This window comes from Ambystoma mexicanum, chromosome 2p, assembly GCF_040938575.1.
Source record: "Ambystoma mexicanum isolate Mex_15411 chromosome 2p, UKY_AmexF1_1, whole genome shotgun sequence".
Lineage (NCBI taxonomy): Eukaryota > Metazoa > Chordata > Amphibia > Caudata > Ambystomatidae > Ambystoma > Ambystoma mexicanum.
The window spans coordinates 512,237,710-512,257,618 of record NC_090923.1 but is presented as its reverse complement, the minus strand read 5'-3'; the positions used below and the strand labels follow the sequence as shown (position 1 = coordinate 512,257,618).

The 19,909-nt window shown below is 45.6% G+C and overlaps 1 protein-coding gene across 4 annotated transcripts in view; it reads left to right on the top strand.

Annotated features, from left to right (window-relative positions):
* The window catches only part of HRH1 (histamine receptor H1), a 1,870,597-nt gene that overhangs the window by 1,078,881 nt on the left and 771,807 nt on the right, over positions 1 to 19,909 (top strand). The window lies entirely within an intron of this gene.

The window sequence follows — 19,909 nt, the reverse complement described above, 5'->3', positions numbered from 1 at the left end:
TGGAGTGCTTGGCATTATAGTCTAGCAGCTCTATTTCGCTATCAGTACTACCACTGTATCCACTACTAACATTTCCCCAACCCAGGCAGCAGGAACTACCATGGCAGGTGGAAGAGAAGACACTGCTGATACGGTAAGGAGAGGTAAGCGCATTGTTGACACAGACATGAAGGAAGTTGACATGTATCTCACAGACACAGCACATAAAACAAACAACATGTGGTATAAACACATGTCCAAAGGTGGTGGGAACACCACCAGGGAGAGCTGTTATGTCTGCTCTTTAATCCCCTATGCCATGAGTGCTTCTAGAATGTTCATTGCAACTGAAATACCTGCAGCAAAAGCACAGTTCTTGATGTACCTCGCGATGGTCCCGACTCAAGGTCGATGCCAAGTGAAGACAGCAACCTTAATGTCATGACTCGGCCTTATTTAAAGTCACAAAGACTTGCAATTGCCCCTCCAAGTACTTGGAGTATTCCTAGATGAAAACGTGGCATTTCTGTGCGGACTACAGCATCCAGCATTCCGCGCTAATGCTTGAGTCAGGCGCTATGGTCACGTTTGTTTGTTTGTTTGTTTATTTATTTATATTGCTCTCCAGACCCTTAGGTTACTGTGCGCAGCAACAAGTATATGCGAAATTTACAATGTTACAATGTTATATGAATGAATTTACAATGTTACAAAATTACTTGAATGTACAAATTAACAGTTGCCGTATTTACATGAATGTACAGTTAACAATATACAGAGTTAGCAGTTATAAACATAAGGGTTACTATCACATCAGGGTGCATTGAGTAGGGCTACACTTGTGAGGGTTCAGGTATCTAGTCGTTGTTAGCGTTAATATGTTTGATGAAGTTCCTTTTGAAGTGAGGAAAGGGTTGGTCAGCTCATAGGTTGGTTGGCAAGGCGTTCCACAGGTTACCAGCTCTCACAGGGAAGCTAGCACCACCAATTTTGGCAAGTCTAAATCTGGGTACTGCCAAACAATTGGAGTTGGCGAGTCTCATGGGTCTATTGGAAGTTTTTCTTTTTATTTTGTCCGTCAAGTAACTAGGAGCAGCATTGTTTAAGGCCTTATGGGTCAATGAGATCATTTTTAGGTGGATTTTATTATCCGTGGAGAGCCATTTATGTTGCCGCCTAATCGAGGAGATATGCTCCCTCTTCTTTATGCCTAATGCCGCTCTAAGAGCATTATTTTGTAGAGTTTGGAGTCTTTGGGTAATGGCTTTATTGGCACTACTGTATAGGGCATTACAATAGTCAAGTCGGGATAGAATTAAGGCTCTAGCCAAGATTAGACAACTGGTATTGGACAGGAAGGGCTTGCCTGCTCTAATCAACTTACAGGTGTAGGCAGTAGTGGAGGCTAGGGAGTTGACCTGTTTAGTGAAAGACAGGGTAGAGTCGAGGTAAAAACCGAGTGTTTTTACTTCCCTCGAGACTTTGATGACATTTCCATCTATGCTGAAAGCTGAGTAGTCCGGGCCCAATGTGTTAATATTGGCTTGTGTGCCCAGAATTATCAACTCTGTCTTATCATCATTCAGGCAGAGACCGTGAGTAGCCATCCATGCCTGAATGATGAGATACACTATATTCACCAACTCCCTATCCTTGCTATGATCCCCAGAAAGTGGGAAGAGAATCTGTGTATCATCCGCATAGTTGGTGTAGGTGATACCGAGATTGTCCAAATCATCGAACAGAGGTTTGGTGAATATATTATAAAGAGTCGGGGAGACGCAGGATCCCTAAGGGACTCCACAAGTGATGGGTATAGGGTCTGCTGCTGCCGATGGGGAAAAGACTCTCATAGTTCTCTCACTCAGAAAGGATTCTATCCAGTTGATAGCTTGGGTGGAGAAGTGAGCGGCAGCGTCCAAATGTCTATAGAGGACCTTGTGGTCCACAAGGTTAAACGCAGCTGAGAGATCTAGTAGGAGGAGGAGGGCTGTCTTACCCTGATCTCTCAGTTCGTCTATTTGGGCCTTTAAGTCAATCAGGGCTGTTTCCGTTCCATGTAGTGGGCGGAAGCCAGATTGTCTAGATCCTAGTAGTTTGTGCAGTTCAAGGTAGTTTTGAATCTGTATGTAGGCCACATTGTCCAGGATCTTTAACAGAAATGGAACTGTGGTGATTGGACGGTAGTTAGTGGGGATAAGAGGGTCTAGAGTTTGCTTTTTGAGCAACGGGAGCACCCAAGATTGTTTTAAGTTGGCTGGGATGATGCCTGTGGAGAAGGATGCGTTGACAAGTTTGGAGATAAATGGTGATAAGTCTCTGGCAGCGTCTTTTATTAGCTGTGCTGGGCAGATGTCACCTTTGCAATTGGAAGGTTTGAGGGTAAGGATGATTTTTTCAATCTCTAGTGTGGTGGTTTTGGTGGAAGAAAATTTGGTAGATTGAGGCATGTGGGTAGCCTTAGGTGGTGACAGAGTAGGAAGGTTGAGCAAATCTTTTTTTAGTTGAATTTTATTTTGGAGGGTGATAATTTTATTAGTTAGAGCATGTTGGATGTCAGTGCACCAGGTCTGATCTTTCGTACAAGTGTCTGGTATGGCAATAGGTGACTCAAGTTCCTTCAGTATGGAAAAGAGTTCCTTCATACTTGATTTAGAGTTGGCGATACGATCATTGTATGAATTTCTCTTAGCCAGACAAACTGCATTATTGTATTGACGGGAAATAGATGTTAGGTTGGCCTTGTTCTCAGCAGTTGCACATAGTTTCCAATTGGATTCATATTTTCTCTTGGTGAGGCGTAGGGCCTTAAGTTCGGGAGTAAACCATTTATTTAGATGGGCTTTGGGTTTGCTTGTGCGCATTTTAAGTGGGGCAATTTTGTCCAAAGTATCAGTCATGATTTTGTTGTACTCATGAACTAATGTGCCGGGGTCTAAATTGTCAGGCAATGCATTTAGAGTTGGAAGAATAGCGGGTATGACATTGTCTATTGTCATATTCTTTTTGTTTCTTATTGGGCATGAAAGTGCCATGGGGACGACTGTAGAGGATGGTTGGGAGGTTAGGAGGTTGAAGGACACTAATGAGTGGTCAGACCATGATAGTGCCGAGATAGATGAGATAACTGCAGTACAGTTGGAGTCAGCGACCCAGTCTAATATTCTACCTTTCATATGGGTGGGGTTGTTGACTTTTTGGGAGAAACCTAGGGAGTTAATAGCGTGGGCAATAGTCACGGCGTGCGCATCTGTTTGGTCATTAAATCCTAGGTTAAAATCCCCTAATACCAGCAGTTGTGAAGTGGTTTTAGCATTGAGGGTTAGTAGCTTGTGCAGATCCTCTTCGAAGGTCCCAAGCGGACCTGGAGGTCTATAGATTAGGTGAATGGTTAGGGATTGATTATTGTTTATGAGGAGTTTGGCAGTGAGGGATTCACAGGATTGTAGCGTTTGGGCGGGGGCTAGTCTTAGCGAAAGACTCGATTTAGAGATAATGGCAATTCCGCCTTCACGGGAGCCCTCTCGGTCTTGCCTACATATAGTGTAACCGTCAGGGATGGCTAACATAAGTGAAGGGCCTGCTGCCTGGTGTAGCCAGGTTTCAGTTATTGCAATGAAGTCCAAATTAGTCTCAGTGATTAGATCAGCTATCTCAAGGGCATGTGCAACTAATGACCTGGCATTGAGAAGCGCTCCTTTGTAGGAGTGATTCTTAGTATCCTCTTTAGGTTGTGTGAGATTAGGAGTGTTTTTCGCACTGGATTTTGTCTTAGGCTCAGATGTTTGTGTGTACATTGAAGCTGGGGTGAAGTTAGAGGCGTAGCCTGTTTTGCCAATTTGATGTTTCATCTCAGATTTTCTAGGAGGGAGGAGTCGTCTGGGTGTCTCATGGAGTTTGTTAAGTCTGGCACGTAGTTTACTGTTTCTATCGTGAGTGGAACTGGGCTTAGAAGTGTAAGCTAATGGTTCTAGCAGAGCATGGTATTTTGAGTCAGTGTAGACATGAATATTGGTAATTATATCTGGTGATATATGTTATAAAGGTCCAGGTGAGTATAGTGGGGTCTCTGTGTGGCTGACCTGATTGCAAGTACCTGGAAGTGTAACAGTAGCCATGATGCAATAGAAACTAAATAGGCTAGACATTGTGCGGAGCTAACACTTAGTTGGGTGGGTAGTGGTTTGCAGGGTTATGCAGGGAGGATGTTCCCTGTGGTGGGTAAAGTGATCTAGCACACCTGGAATTAGGAGTATCACAATGGCTAGAAGCACAGCACCTAGATTTAAACATATCACAGTAGCTGGAGGGCACCTAAAACAACAGCACCTAAAATTGAGAATATCACAATGACTAAAGAGCACGGCACCTATAATTGAGTGCACAGTGGCTATGAAACACAACACCTAGATTTGCATAATACCTAGAATTAAGAGTATCACAATGGCTAAGAAAGCACAGTACTGGATTTAGGAATATCACAATGTCAAGCATGCACAGCGCCTAGGATTGAAAGTATCACAGTGGCTAAGAAAGCACAGCACTAGATTTAGAAATATCACAATGTCAAACATGTACAGTTTTGGTAACAGGCACAAGGCTAAAGGTGGTTATTCAGGGCAGGGCATAAGAGTCTAGGTGCAGCAGACGCTGACAGGTCACACAGGTCTCAGTGTGTCATTCATTTACAAAGTGCAGTTCAGGAGTGGTAGACAGCATTTTGGACAAAGCATGGGAGCTACTGAGAAAGCCGGGGTGCATATAGAGATAGTAACAATGAAGATAGTAACACGTGATACGCACGGACCGTTGTTCGCGTCTGTATGCGAATAGTATTTATTCTTGCTGCGCGCACGGAACGGGTGCTCCTTAACTGAGTTAACTGCCAGTTCTGTAGCATCAGTTTTTCTGCACTCTTGTTGTATTTTGAATCCTGTTTTTGACTCCTTGGCCAGTTACTTTTGGAATTACCTTTTGTAACTGTCCCTGATTTCTGGTTTTTGGCTCCTTCGGATTGATACTGGTTACCCCGACACGGCTCACGTTGCCTGGATTCTGTCTGTCTACCGTTTTGTTACGTCGCATTCCCGGAACTCTGCAATACAGCATTTCACTTCTGACACCTGGCCCAGTACCTCCCATTCCCGTTTGGACCCGTTACTTACCTGCATTTTCCTCCCCTTCAGGTTTCCTCTCTTTTCTCCTACTCTCCTTGTTTATTTTGTCCCTTCTTCTACACCTTCAGACACGGACTCACTTACCTGCATCTTGGGACGCTTTGCTGAATCACAAGGATTTGTTACCTGGGATAGCAGAGTGACTACTGTGGACGCTCTCCTGATTTCTTTGTTGGTCACTCATTTCACTAATACCAGGGCGCTCTGCAGTACAACACAAACTGTTTCACTGGCATTACGGGACTTTTCTTGGAACTTCATTCTTTGGTTCTTCATTCTGTTCCCTCCATTGTGGCCAAGTAGGTTACAGGTCTTGTTCTTCACGGAGCAGGTAAGAGTGGGAAACAGGGGGTGGTGTCTGACACGGTTGATATATTTGAACAAAGCATTAAAACAGCTGTTATTGTTGTTTCCTCTAGCTCTGTTGCTGCTGCTCCTGCCTTTTCACTCAAGCCCCTAGTCTGTTAGGTGCTGTTCTCATCCTCCTACAGACTGTGCTCTTGTGAGGAAAGTCTGGCCGCAAATTGGCTTCAGGCAGAGAGAGGGTTGTGATAAGGACTGTCTGGTTTTGACACTTAAGATGGATGTTAAAGGCACCCTTCCCATATGAAGATAGTTAAATCAAAACACTCAACATGATGAACAATTATTGGCAACTGCATGAAGGGTTACAGTACATCAGTGATGGACCTGAGACAGGAGAGACAAAGACTATCACACTAAAGGAATTACCATTTCCTTGGACAAGAGTAAAGGAGATAAGAGGAGATCCTGGATGCTGGGAAAGACCACCAATATTGATCTAAGGATGTGTATACACTAACAATGGCAAGATGGAGTGGTGGGAAGCAGGGCACTGACCTTAGCCAAGTCGGCAGTGAACAAGGTACAAGAAGAGAATGACAAGTGCCTGGAGGAATGGGACAGAAGTGCAAGGCTGCTGACGTGGGTAGAGAACGAAGCTGGACCAATGCCAGTGATTCCCCTGAAGACACCAGCTCTATGCTAACAGCAAAATGGTGATGTGGACATTGGTTAGAGTCTGGGATGCAAGACAATTGAGATTATACCAGCAATGGGAGGAGGGACAGCAGTACTGATGGATCACTATTGGACATGCAGATTTAAAGCATATGAAAAACTGCCACTGGACTGGGGAGGTGTATGCTACCTGGTGCACATCAACCTGCCTTCATTGGTAGCACCCAAGAAAGATGTGAAGCTCATTGAGTTCCCGAAGATGGAGAATAACAAATGGAAGAAATGGTCAGTTGCGATCGCACCATTTGCCGGAAAAAAAAGAGACAGATGAGCATGCTGGATTGAGAAGGTTGAAAAGAGGAGAGAATTACTTCTCAGGCAAATCGGAAGCAGCATTGGATGAAGTACAGGCAGAGCACAGACTATTCAGTAGGACACAGATGATCTTTGCGTCACTGATACATAATACAGACATACACCAACGTCAAATGGTTCCAGATCACTCGTTGGGAGCTGATGGTAACAATACATTTGACAGTGAATGGGTTCAATGCCATAAATCAAGAGCTCAGAGCAATAAGGTTGGTGGCACTCCAGAATAGGTACGTTCTGGATCTCTTCTCAGCAATGGAAGGAGGAGTTTGCGAAAATATACAGAGTTCATGTTGCACATTCATACCTGCTCACAATGAAGATAATGGAACTCTATCGGATGTGGTTGCACAATTGGCACAAATGCATGTGAAGATGGAAAATGAAGCACGTGGGACATGGAAAGACAAGAGTTGGCTGGCATACCTGTGTTTGTGGATGTCATCATGGCTGTCAGATGGTCTGAAGGTGATAACTGGAGCCCTCATGCTTGGAGCAGCATCCCTGTGTGGGATCAAGATATGCATTGGAAGGTGTAAAAAAAAACAGCAGAAGAGGTCATTGGAATGCAGGTCGTAATGGATGTGAATTTAGGAGGAATGACGATGGACATTGTGAGAGAGAGAGGCCGACTGAGGGAGAGAATCATACTCTGTGACTTATTCCCGGCAGGAACAATAAAACTAGATAATTCCCGTGATCCAAGGCAGTATAAAGGGAAGTGGGTTTGGTGTAACCCCAAAGGAGCATGCTGCTACATTTACTGATCTTCTGATTGTCGGGGGGAAATTCTGCAGGGGTCGGCCGGGCCGTCCGCAGACCTCCGGGCAGGGAGGCCCCAACTCCTCCCGTATATCCCAAAAAAGATAGAGTATGAGACACACACAAGAAGCAATGTGACTCTGCTGTTTATTAAACACAAACGGCAGGGATGGGTCAAGGATCATACGCGTCTGACCTGACACACACACAATCGTGGGGCTCGCAGGCCCTTTTTACTGTAGTATGACGCGCTACCTGCGTCACTTTAGAAAATTAACAAAAAACCTATCGCCACTCTTAATTGGTTGCTCGAGTGGTAGGGTTAGTATAGCATACGTATAGAGAATAATATGAGTGGCTGAGGGTTAGTCAGGTGATATATCTGGGTTGTCCCTACAATTAGATACATGAGAATTGTTACATGAAGACTCCTAATGGTTGGTTGATGTTAATGGCGTCAGTGATAAGAGCCCCATGTTCTGATTGGTGCGCCCGTGAGCTTCCCAGCCTGGGACCATCGCTGTTCCCAGCTCTCGGTGTACCTGCAATTTGCAACAATGTTTCACTATTGGTACATGCAGACAATGTGAAGACTTATTCGTGAGCTAGACGGCCGACTACTCCCATCGTTGCAGATGTCCATTGATCCTTTCAAGTGTATCTGCCTGTGTCTTGTAACGAGGGATCCAGACGCCTCCTTCCTCCTGGGCTTGGCATCTCGTCAGGTTCGGCTTTGTCACGTGGGATGGGACCGTGTTTGAGGCAGAATTCTGCACAATTAATATTGTTTTTCCACAGTGTGCCTGGTTTAATTGCAGGTGCGACTTTGATGTTAGTGCGCGGCGTGCGAGGTTGCAACATCGTGCCCTTGATGGTCTGCTTTTGGAATGTGGGTTTGCAACATTACGACCTTGGCTGTCTGCTTTCCCCAGGCTCATTCTGCAGGATCAGCAACCTGACTCTTGTTCTGTTAACGTCCACGGGAGCTCTTGCTTGCGGCCTACTCAGGCCTAGTATATAGGTGGAACCGTCTGGTGCACAGGCGCTTTAGGTTATAGTCTCATATTGTCTTATGGCCAGTGTCGTGTCTTTGTTATAATTCTCATTGCGGCACCTAAGTGTAGGAGAAGCGTAAGCAAGCTCTTTAGATGAGTTCATGATGCGTCTTGCGTTTCTGCATTTCTGAAAGCCTATATGGAAAATAATAAAGATGCACGTCCGTGAGTATGTCTGTCGCCTACGTCATAGCACTGAGTATATTCTTCATGTAGATTGGTGCGGGAGTGTCCAGTGTGTATGTTGGCACAGGTGTGCTATCCGTTGGCTAGGTCGTCATGGCATCTCTAACGACGTATAGTTTTAGTCCAGTTGATCCATGCCGCAGGCATCGGCATGGGCAGGGCGGGCTGCTGGGCAAGCAAATGGACACATCCGTATGTTCCTGTACCAGGGTATCTGGTCGTCTGGTAGATGGGCAAACTCTTCTCGTGGCGGGTGCTTGGGGCGTGAACCTTTAGGCCAGGCGCGAGAGGGGAAAGAGGGGAGTCTGTTTTTCCATTTTCCCACTTCAGTCCCCCCTCTGGTCGACTTGTCGACCACAAACATATCCTTTTCGTTATCTCCTCTTACTCTCCACACTTTAGTTATTCCTCCTAAATGTCCATAATGGTTGACATGATCTTCAAATGACCAATACATATACTCACAGGCTCCTCCAGGAGTACAGTATACCCATTTCCCTATGTAACTCCTGGGGTTTCTTGGGTTCTCGACCTTCACCGATGGTGGGTCCAGATGGTTGGTGATGATCTGGTTGCGCAATTTCTCTCTCTCTTGTATTATTATGCCTGTGTGTTGGCCGTCATCTGCTGGCATCAGTGGGTGCATACCGACCATTTCAAGCAACTCGTCAGTGGTGCGTGCCTTCTGGGCTTTCCAAAATCTTATTATGATCAGTGTAGCTCCAGCCAAAATAATACAGCCAACTATAGTTTTCAGTCCATCTGACAGCCAATATGGCATCCATGACCATAATAGCGAAAACCAGCTCTCATCCTTTTTCACACCCTTACTTTCGTCCACCATTTTGGAGTGTAACTGGGCCAGTTGTGAAACTGCTTCTGTCAATGTGCCGTTGTCAGCATCCTTGGCAGGAATGAATGTGCAGCATGATTGTCCTATCTTTGCGCAAACTCCTCCTTCCATGGCAGTGAGGAGGTCCAATACATATCTGTTCTGCAGTGCTACCATCCTTATTGCTCGCAGCTCTTCTTTTATTGCGTTGAATCCGTTTACTGTAGAATTGATGGTCATCATGAGTTCCCATCTAGTTATCTGGAGCCATTTTGCGTTCGCGTAAGCCTGCAGTCCTGGATGTATTATTGAGGAGAAGAACATTGCTGCTCTGCTGAATAGTCTGTGTTCTGGCGGAATCGAAGTGAGTGCCGTTTCCGACCTTCCCCACAGGTAATTTCCTGTCAGAGGTTCCCCTTGTCTTTTCCGTCTGTTTAGGACAGTATCATTGCCGTTGGTCCTGTTCCCTGGCTCCCCCTGAGGCGGTGCAGATCTCTTATTTCTCTTGTCCCCTTCATCCATCTTGGGAAAGTTTGCCACATTCACATGCTTCTGGGGTACCACTAGCGATGGTACATTGACGTGCACCATCGTGCATACACCATTCCACAGAGGGGGCAGCGTGTGATATGCCTTTTCTCCACAGGCCCAGTAATGGTCCATTATCACTGCTGTTCCTGCTCCCCCCTCAGGTAACTCCATCACGCTTCCACAATTGGTGTTATATCCTACGTCCACCTCTCCTTTATGTTGGTAGCATACTTTAGGCGCAGTCAACGGCAGTATTGTTATCGGGTCTTCATCCGTTTCTATCCATGTGAGCATGGGCACGTATTTGATCCAAGTTGTCCAACATCTGTGATTGTGCGCATCGATAGTTGAAATAGTTTCTTTTGTTACCATGTTGCTGCCAACCACTCCTATCTCCCATTTGTTGTCCAAATATACTTTCCCCGTTATCGTCACCAGTGGCCTCTCCCAGCATCCTAATTTACCAGGGACTTCAGTGGCGTACCAATCACATGATAAGTACTGCAGTGTTACTTTCTTTGTTTCTCCTTTTGCAGGACCACTTGTTATGTATCTAAATGCTTCAGCATGTAAACTGCTCTTGTGGTAACTCAAATAAGTCTTGAGGAAGTTGTTTTCGTATGGGTATGAGTCTCGTGTTTTCCACGTCATATGCACCACTGTTCCTGGAAATCTTCCTTTCGTTTGGAACAGTGCCAAGTATATTATGCACCGTGCCGTTTTTTCGTCTATTTCTGTGGCAACAAATGTTCGAGAAGCGCTCATGGCGTATGGTATTAATGAGCAAACGTAGCAGCTGTCTTCTGTTGTCTGCTTACCAATGCGGGTCATATGTTGATACCATATGTTGTTTGAGACGTGTGCTGAATCTTGTATATAATTGTCAATACCTTTATTATCTGAGTATGTGCTGCGTTGTACTCTATTCTGCTTGTGCGCAATTTTGCTAATATCACCTGACGTAACACCTGTTGCAGCTGGGGATGGGGGTGTGTTAGGTTTGGGTACAGCAATAATATTGGTAGCATAGCTGTACTGCCATACAGAGGCAGCTACGAACCCGGTGATTATCAAAATCCCTATTACTTTTATTACATATGCTAATTTCACCGGCATTTTGCTCTTACCTTGCTGCAGTCCGGCAGCGAATTCTTGCGATGTTAGAGTTGCCCGCCTGAAAATTCTTAATATGCTGGTTAATGTTAGTGGTTAAGCTCTCCCTATCAAATAGTCATTCAGTGCCCAGGCGAAGAGCTGTTCCCACGCTACTCTGAGCGATCTATCTCTTAGGGCAGGTAAGTACGGGTGGAGGTGGGGCATCGAATATTCTATGGCCAAAAGGAACGCTGTGTAGTAAACTCGTACCCTTTTCCTTTTCAGGTACGTTGGCCTTTTTATTTCATATACAAATTGGTGTGACAATTCTTCTGGGTAATTATCGTCTGAGGGTACCATCTACTCCTGGGCAGTGAATTTGTTAGTTATCTACTTCTTAGCAATACAATAATACGCGGTTCCTGCGTGTGCGAGAGAAAAAGAAAAGAGCATTCACGTGTTTACATGTGTATTTTTGCGAGGCAATGTCCTTTAGTACAGTTACTACTGTAATGGGTACAGGGGTCAGCGGATGGTGGGCAGGGGGTGTTTGGGTTCAACCGGTGGGCGTTGTTTTACTCTTTGAGCATGTGATCATGGGGTGGGCTGGATGGGGATCACCCCTTTCTTCTTCAGTTATTGTCTCTGGGGAGTCTGGGGAGTGACAGGGTATGGGAATACTTGAGCCGCTGGCTGTGGTAGAACCTCCTTCTTCTGTTGTCGATGTTGTTGCTGTTCTCTCAATGGACCTGTCGGTGGCGCTGGGGCGGGTCTGTTGTCCGTAGATCTTTACGTCGTGTAGGTGGTTCCAGGCACGCTTGTCCTGTAACTTTACTGCTCTTGTTGATACCTCCTCTACCAGATGGGGACCAGTAAAGCGTGGGTCATTCCATTTCCTATTGAAGTTGCGAAGTAGTACGTGGTCACCTTTAGCAATCTTACACAGTCCTTCCTTTTCCAGTTCTTTATCCGCGTCTTCTTGTTGGCTTCTATTAGACCCGCCCCGTGTGCGCTCGAGCTGTTGAGACACAAACACTACACTAGTAATCAAAGAAGACACATATTGGTACATTTCATCACCCAGAACACTTGCAGTGCTTTCATGGTCGCTAAATGCTCTTGACGTTGGCGTTAGGGGAAGGCGCATTTGACGTCCGGTAACCACCTCATGGGGAGTGAGGTGGTGGTCGGACCCTGGCCTATTCCTCAGTTCAAATAATGCTAATGGAAGACAATATAACCAACTCTTCTTTGTTGTTTGCTGTATCTTTGCAATTGCCTCCTTTAATAGGCCATTTAGGCGTTCACATATACCGTTGGCCTGTGGGTGGTATGCACATGCAAATTTATGTTTAATGTTCAGCAGCGATGTGATGTGCTGAAACATCTCGTTTGCAAAATGTGGGCCGTTGTCTGACCTTAACACCTCGCACACTCCCCACCTGGGGAAGACCTCCCTCACTAAGAACTTGGCTGCTCTAAATGCATCTGGGTGTGAACAGGGCCCTGCCTCAATCCACCTAGAGAATGGGCATACTACTACAATCATATACCTATTTCCTTGACATATATTGATCATATCAACATAGTCAATGTGGAGATGCCGGAAAGGTCCCTCTGGCCGGGGTATAGTACCTCTTATCACCTTTAGAGTGTGGCCGGCCGTAAACTGTTGACATGTGATACAGTTACTGATAAAATTCGACACATGCGAATTTAACTCGGGGCAGAACCAGTCTTCCCTAATTCGTGCTGCAATTACTTCCTTGCCTGTGTGGGCTGGATGATGTAGTTGGCTCAGGGCAGTGTTCAAAAGTGCCAATGGTATTACAACCTTTCCAGTGCCACCCTGGCGCCATAGTGCGTCAGTTGGGGACATTGTACATCCTCTTTTTACCCATATTTCCTTTTCGGCCATTGGTGCAGCCGCTTGTAGCTCCATAATCTGTGTGGCTGGGAGATGGGTATACCCTTCTTTTAACAACATCTCTTTTGCTATTCCCCTCCCTCTCCCTCTCTGTGACTCTGGGGGGTTCCATATCTCACCAAAGTATGCAGCATACTTCGCATGTGCGTCTGCTGCTGCATTCCCTTTTGAGACGTGATCTTCACCATTGGTGTGTGCGGTGCATTTTACTAAAGCTAGTTCCTGGGGGTCATTTATTACTTCAATCAGTTCAGCCAATAAGAGAGCATGTTGCACTGGGGTGCCATCAGCTCTCCTAAACCCTCTTCTTCTCCATTTCGACAACCCTGAGTGGACAGTTGATGTAACATATGCGCTGTCGGAATATATAGTCACTCGTTTGTCAAAGCTTTCCTTCAACGCCAAGATCAGTGCGACCAGTTCAGCTGCTTGAGCGGAGTAATGCTGTGGTAATTGTACACATTTCACTACCACACACACCGGTACCTCCATCATTTTCACCACTGCTGCCCCAGTCCTCCTCACACCATCCCCCTGATCGATGGTTGATGACCCATCAATAAATAACAGCTCACCCCCCTCTAGTGCGTTTTCCTCAACTTTTCTAGTACATGAGTACATTTCAGTTGTTTCAGTACAGTCATGGGCATAGTCTCCCTCCTCAATTACTTCTGTTAGGAACCTTGCAGGGTTGACCGTGCTACATCTAACAATTGATAGTTCAGCTCTGGATAGAATGATCTCATAACCTGATGCCCTTTGCGTGGTTAGGGTGGATTTAGGTTTATTCAATATTGCAAAAAGTGCATGTTCCACAAATAGTGTAGTCGGGCACCCCATGGTTATTGTTGATGCTTTCTCCACCGCAAAAGCGGCTGCGGCGAGACCTTGTTCGCAGGGGAAGTGGCCTAACATTACACGATCTAAGTGGCCACTGTAAAATGCTACTGGTTTGTAGCCCATGCTTGTTTTTTGAGCCAACACGGCTTTCATTACTGCTGAGTCGCAATGTGAAAATATAAAAAATCGCCGCTCATAGTCTGGGGATGCCAGCACCGGAGCGGTTGATATCGCATCTTTTAATTCATCAAAAGCTTCTTTCATTTCCCTCGTCCACCCCAATTTGTTCTCCCCTTTATTAGCTTCCCGTAACGCCTCAAGCAGGGGCCCTATATATGAACTGTAATCAAATACCCAAGCTCTACAGTAGTTGCAGAGCCCCAGGAACTGCTGCAGTTCCCTTACAGTTTGTGGCATTGGAGTGGCCGAAATGGCTTGTGCTCTTTGTGGTGCGATCTTTCTTCCATGTTGGGATATAAGCTGACCAATGTAAAGTACCTGTTCCTGACAGTACTGTATCTTTTCCATGTCTACCTTGTAACCTTTGTCAGCCAATATTGTCAACATCTTTAATGAGTCCTCTCTGCATGTTTTTTCGTTTTTACTGCAAATTATTATGTCATCCACGTACTGCAACACCGTGCTTTCTACTTCAATGTTACCCAAATCCATCTGTATCCTCTGTTGAAAATTGAAGGTGATTCACAATACCCTTGTGGTAATCTGGTGTGCTTCCACTTAGCGTTTCTGTAAGTGAAGCTCGTCAGATCTTGTGAGTCTGGGTGTAATGGTATTGAGAAAAAAGCATTTTTAAGATCGATCACTGTAAATCGTGATGCTTCTGCCGGAATGCCACACAATATTGTGGCCGGGTTTGCAGCTACGGGATATTCCGCTTCTACTATGTTGTTCAAGGGCCTGAGGTCCTGTATAAAGCGCCAAGACCCTCCTTTAGCCTTGCGCACTGGGTACACAGCCGTATTACATGGTGATTCTGAGGGGACCAATATACCATTATTTATAAGGGCCGTTATGGTTTCATATATACCCTCATCTGCCTCTTTTGATAGTGGGTACTGTTTTACTCTGGGGAGTATTGCACCTTTTTTCAATTTTATTTTTACTCCCCCTATACTTTTTATGCAGCCCACGTCATAGGGGCCAGTAGTCCACAATGATTTGGGTACCTTTGACATATCGTCCTTAAAGAAAGGGACCGGGGTGCATGTGGGTGCCTCAAGTGCCATTGCAATTTTCTGTGCTACTTGTTTGTAGGCCACTCTTAGCCATATTTCCACACTCATCATAAACACCATTTCACCTTCCTCCTTTTCATCTGAAAACAGCTCTTCATCTGACACCTGGGTGAGCCTACATCCTTCTGCTAATGCTATCACTGCCCTCCATGCTCTTCCTTCTTTGTCTTGGGCATGTACAGCAATATAATCAGCTGTTGCAATAATGCTCTCAATATCCATTGAAACCACCTTCCCTTCTGGTTCATTAACAGGTGTTTCTGGTCTAAACAGATAGGCTGCTGGCCTTCTCCATTTTTTCCCTTCTATCCCTGGCATCCATGCAATTGCCATGTCGGTTCCATACTGGAACAGTTCACCATCTACTGGCTCCGCCCTAATCGCTGTCTGTCCACAGTATGCCTGCATAATTTGCCGTGCTGTGAGCATGTTAATCCCTGGAGTAGAGCAAATTATGCCGTCCTCAGTAAAGGAGATCGTCATATTCAACCTGTTCATTATATCTCTCCCCAGTATATTTACTGGTGAAGCACTATAATATAAAGGTGGAACTGACAGATCGTAATCTCCAATAGATAAGGGAATGTTATCAGTAAAGGGAACCAACCCTCTAGCCCCAGAAAATCCTTGGGTGTTCATGGTCTCACCTGACATCTTAAATTTACCTTCCCTTATGCAAGACCGGGTCGCCCCGGTGTCAACAAGGAATGATAATTTTTTGTCACCTATCGTTACCTCTATGCGTGGTTCCTCTGCACTATTAGGTGTTACTGACAGGATGGGACACACCAAGGCCGTCTGTGGGCTGTCCTATTGGGGGTACAACGACTGGCCATTCCCGGTATAAGGGTTGTGTCCCAAAACCGTCACCCTACCCAATTGCGTTTGTGGTATTTGTGGTTGTTGTGTGATCGCTACCTGTTGTTGTGGCAATGGTTGGGGCTGTTGTTGTGTTAATTGTTGTTGTTGTTCATTTCCTTGTGGCAACATTTGCTGTTGTGGTATGCCTTGCTGTACTTGTGCGGGCCGTGGTTGTCCCTCACTATTCCATGATGGTGTTCCTGGTCTAACTCTACACGTGCGTGACATGTGCCCCAATAGTCCACAGCTCCAACACACCGGTGGTTCCCTATTCTGCCATGGAAAGCTCCCGGTGTTGTCCTGGTATACTGGTTGCCCTGTGGGATAGGAATTTCTAAATCCTCCCACCTGCGGTTGGGTACCATACCCGTACCCTCTCCCCCTCATAAATCCTCCTCTCCCCCTGTTATAATTATAATATCCAGCTCCTTGCATTGGGTATCCTCCTCCCAAGTTGGGCATGTATGGTTGGAGTGGCGGCACCTGTTGTGTTGTAATCTGTGAAGGTGGTATTTGTGAGGAATCTTGTGCAGCCACTACTTGTGTGGGGCTTTGGGTCATTGTTGGAGGTGTAGTTATTAGTGCCCCTTCCATTGTGTACTTGGTGAGCTTTTTCTGTACTAGTTTAGCCTCTTCCGTTTTCCTGTCCTCTTCCTTTTGTTTCATTTTTCCTTGCCATGTCCTACAATGATGCACTATAGTCAGTTGTATTTCGGGCCATGGTTTTGCTTCCATTCCCACTACTTTCTTTAGTTGTTTCTGAACTCCTTCCGGGAGCCCTTGTACCAGTATATGGTAAAATATTGCTGGTGTTTTATCCCATTGTTCTCTAGTTTCCATGCGCCACTTCTCTTGGATTTCCTGAATATAATCAACAGGATCTTCGTTCTCATGCATTTTGCGAGATGTAATTGCTCCTATATCTGAGGTGTCTGGGTACTGTACCCTCAATGCCTGCCATAGTGCATGTCTGCAGTTTGCGAACGGTGCCCCATCGTGCGATGTATTTGTTATTGTTACCCCATGAAATCCCGCTCTTTTCCATATGTCATCCGCTCTATCCCCTAATATTGATATTAAAAGGCCCTTTACATCTCCTACTGCTAGCTTCTGTCCTGCGGTGTGTTTTTCCATTTCATATATCCATTTACCCGCACCTCCACTTAATGATGGGAGCCTACATTTGATATTTTCTTTATCGGTATGCTTCCAAGGAACATACTGTGGTCTAACCCCACCTCTCTCCAACAGTGGCATTAAATTATGTTCCGTTTCACCCTTTGTGTTCCATAATATTGAGTCCTCACACCCTTCCTCCACTTCTCTTTCTTCCGCATTTTCACTTTCGTTTGTATTTCCCCTGCTCATACCCCTTTCTTCTCCATCTTTTCCCCTTCTTCCATCTTCCTCTGTATTTAATGTGGGCATGTGTACACCTCTTTCCTGCCTGCGACTAGGGAGGTCTCTAAGCCGCCATGTATAGGGTGTCAGTTCGTCTGTGAAGGGAGCTAGTTTTATTTTGCGTAACGAACGTGAGGTGGTTGAGCCTGTAGGGTGCGATAGGGGAGGGCGTGATGGAGATGATGGGGATGGGGATGGTGCGTCCTCATTTGCCCGTCTTTCCTCTACTCCTGTTTTTCCCCCCTCACTTCTCTCCATCTCATCCTTTCTCCTACTGATCCATGGTGAGTCCATATTGGTCCGGGTGATGTATAGTTTATCTAAGCTTTCCCTTTCACTCTTCCTCCCTTCACTTTCCACTCTCTCTTCCTCACTACAAAAGCTATTTATAAACGGCACCCCCCACTCGGTCTTTTCCCCCCTGATCGTTACTGTTTGTAAATCTATTAGGTCCAGTTCTCCTCTTTCTCTTTTGTCAACCGCTCCCCTTTGTGCTGATGTTGTTGCTACTTCTGTGTCATGATATATATTCCCCCATCTTCCACTCTCTCTTCCCCTATCTCCTCTTTCTCCTTCATACCTTTCCTCCATCTCCTTATTATTCTCCTCCCTCTTCCTTTTCAATTCCTCCATCACTTCACTTCTCATCTGTTCTAATATTCTCTCATCCTCTTTCTCCCTCTCCCATTTCGCCCTTTCTTTTTCTACTATACTCTCCATCACCCTCTCTTCTTCCTATTTCTTAGTTGATTCTGATAGTAACCTCCTCCTCCATATTGCCATTTCTTTTTCTTTTTCTTCTTCTTCCCTTTTCTTTTCCCGCAGTACTACTCTTAATACCCTTTCTGCTGCTGCTTTTACCCTGTCAGCTTCTCTCCTTTGCTCCTCAGTTCGTTCCCTTATTTTTTCCACTTCGTTCTTACCTTCTTTCCTTTTCCTCGCTCTCTCTCTCTCTTCCCTCTCAAGCTGCTTGGTCAATTCATTCTGTTCATCCCTTAGTTTTGCTAATCGTTCCTCCAAAATCTCTTCCGTTTGTCTTAACAGCTCTTCCCCCCTCAATTCACTCTCCCTGGTATTATCCTCATCTGTTTTCTTCACTACCTGCCTCTCTTCTCCCGTTAATGAACCTCGTAATTTTAATAATATCTGTGCAGCTACCCATTCATCATTTCCTATCTCCACAGACTGGTCTTCTCCAGTCCTCCCTTCCCCTGCTGGCATTTTCCTATGAGCTACATATGGTGGAGGGCTGTATGCCGGGTTCGAGTATCCCTCAGCCACCCTTAACTGTCCTCTTTCTATTTCTCCCAATTCTCTTAAAGGGTACAACCCCCCTTCCTCTGTTTTTACTCCCGCTACTATGGGTATATCATTGCTCGGTTCCTTTTTTATTTCATCTGCTTTATTATTCTTTTCTCCTCCCTCACCTCTGTTCCCCGTGTTCTTTGGGTCCTCATACCCCTGTTTCCCATTCTCGTCTTCCTCCTTAATCTCTGTTTCTTTTGGTATTTCCCCCATAGTGAATATTCCATTTGGTCCTGGTCGGGACCCCTGGAACATCCTCCATAAGTTAAACACCTCCATGTGGTTTGCCAACTTCTTCCCTTTATATGTATTGTGCAGATGATTTAATAGTGAATGTTGGGCATATGGATCGAAGCTACCGTTAGGCGGCCACGGTGTTAGCATTTTGTTATCCGTCCCCTGGGTCCATTCTATGCTATACTTAATCAGTTTCTCCCTATGGGGTGGCAGTGTTGTGCATTTGTATTGTAGTGGCGTAGTGAGGGTGTTCCCCCACCCTCCTGATCCTGTTCCGTATGACATAGTAGCGCTCCACTCGCTACCCTCCCTTAATCTGGTGTCAGTTTATCCCACTAGTAGTTTACAATATACAACCTTATATCGTTACCTGGCCCCGTAAGTTTGGGGACTTACGATAGTCTGCTTAAGGGAAATTATAAAAATATAGTATGTCACATTTTTACATTTTCCTCTGCCCTTCTTCCTTTATACAACACCCTTACGGCCCCCTGCGGCCGAGGCGCACGTAGCCCCCTGCGGCCGCGTACCCCTTATTACGTGCTTATACAGTCGTCCTGTTTTTACGTGCTCCTCCCCCTTCTACACTTGCCATGGCCGGCGTTCTCCGTGCGCAGCCACGTTCCCCGTTTCGCCTTTTCTCGATCAACTCGTTTTACCGTTTATCTCCGTTTCCACTCCCTTACCACCGTTCTCTTCCTCAACACTCTCACAACGAGGATGCCTCGTGTTTGCGATATCCTATGAAAACCCTATTGGTGACGTCACCGATCACGTAGAGCTACTGGTAAGTTCTTCATATACTCTTTAAATCCAAAATACACCTGCAATCTACCCCCGTTAACCCCACAGCTGTCTTCCTGTCACTCCTGGAACAAGGTAACCAAATCAACACTATAATCGGACTGCGCACGCTGCGTCGCCTCGCGTGTGATACGCCCCTCGACAGGAGGGCTTAACCAGCCAATTATCTTCCGTATTTAGGCAACTTAACTAGCTACCGCCTACAGGGAAACGTCATCTACCTATCGAGTGTCTTGCTCGAACAATAGGGATCCTCATCTACTCTTTAATCAATAAATGCCAAATCGTAGGAAACCACACACACACAC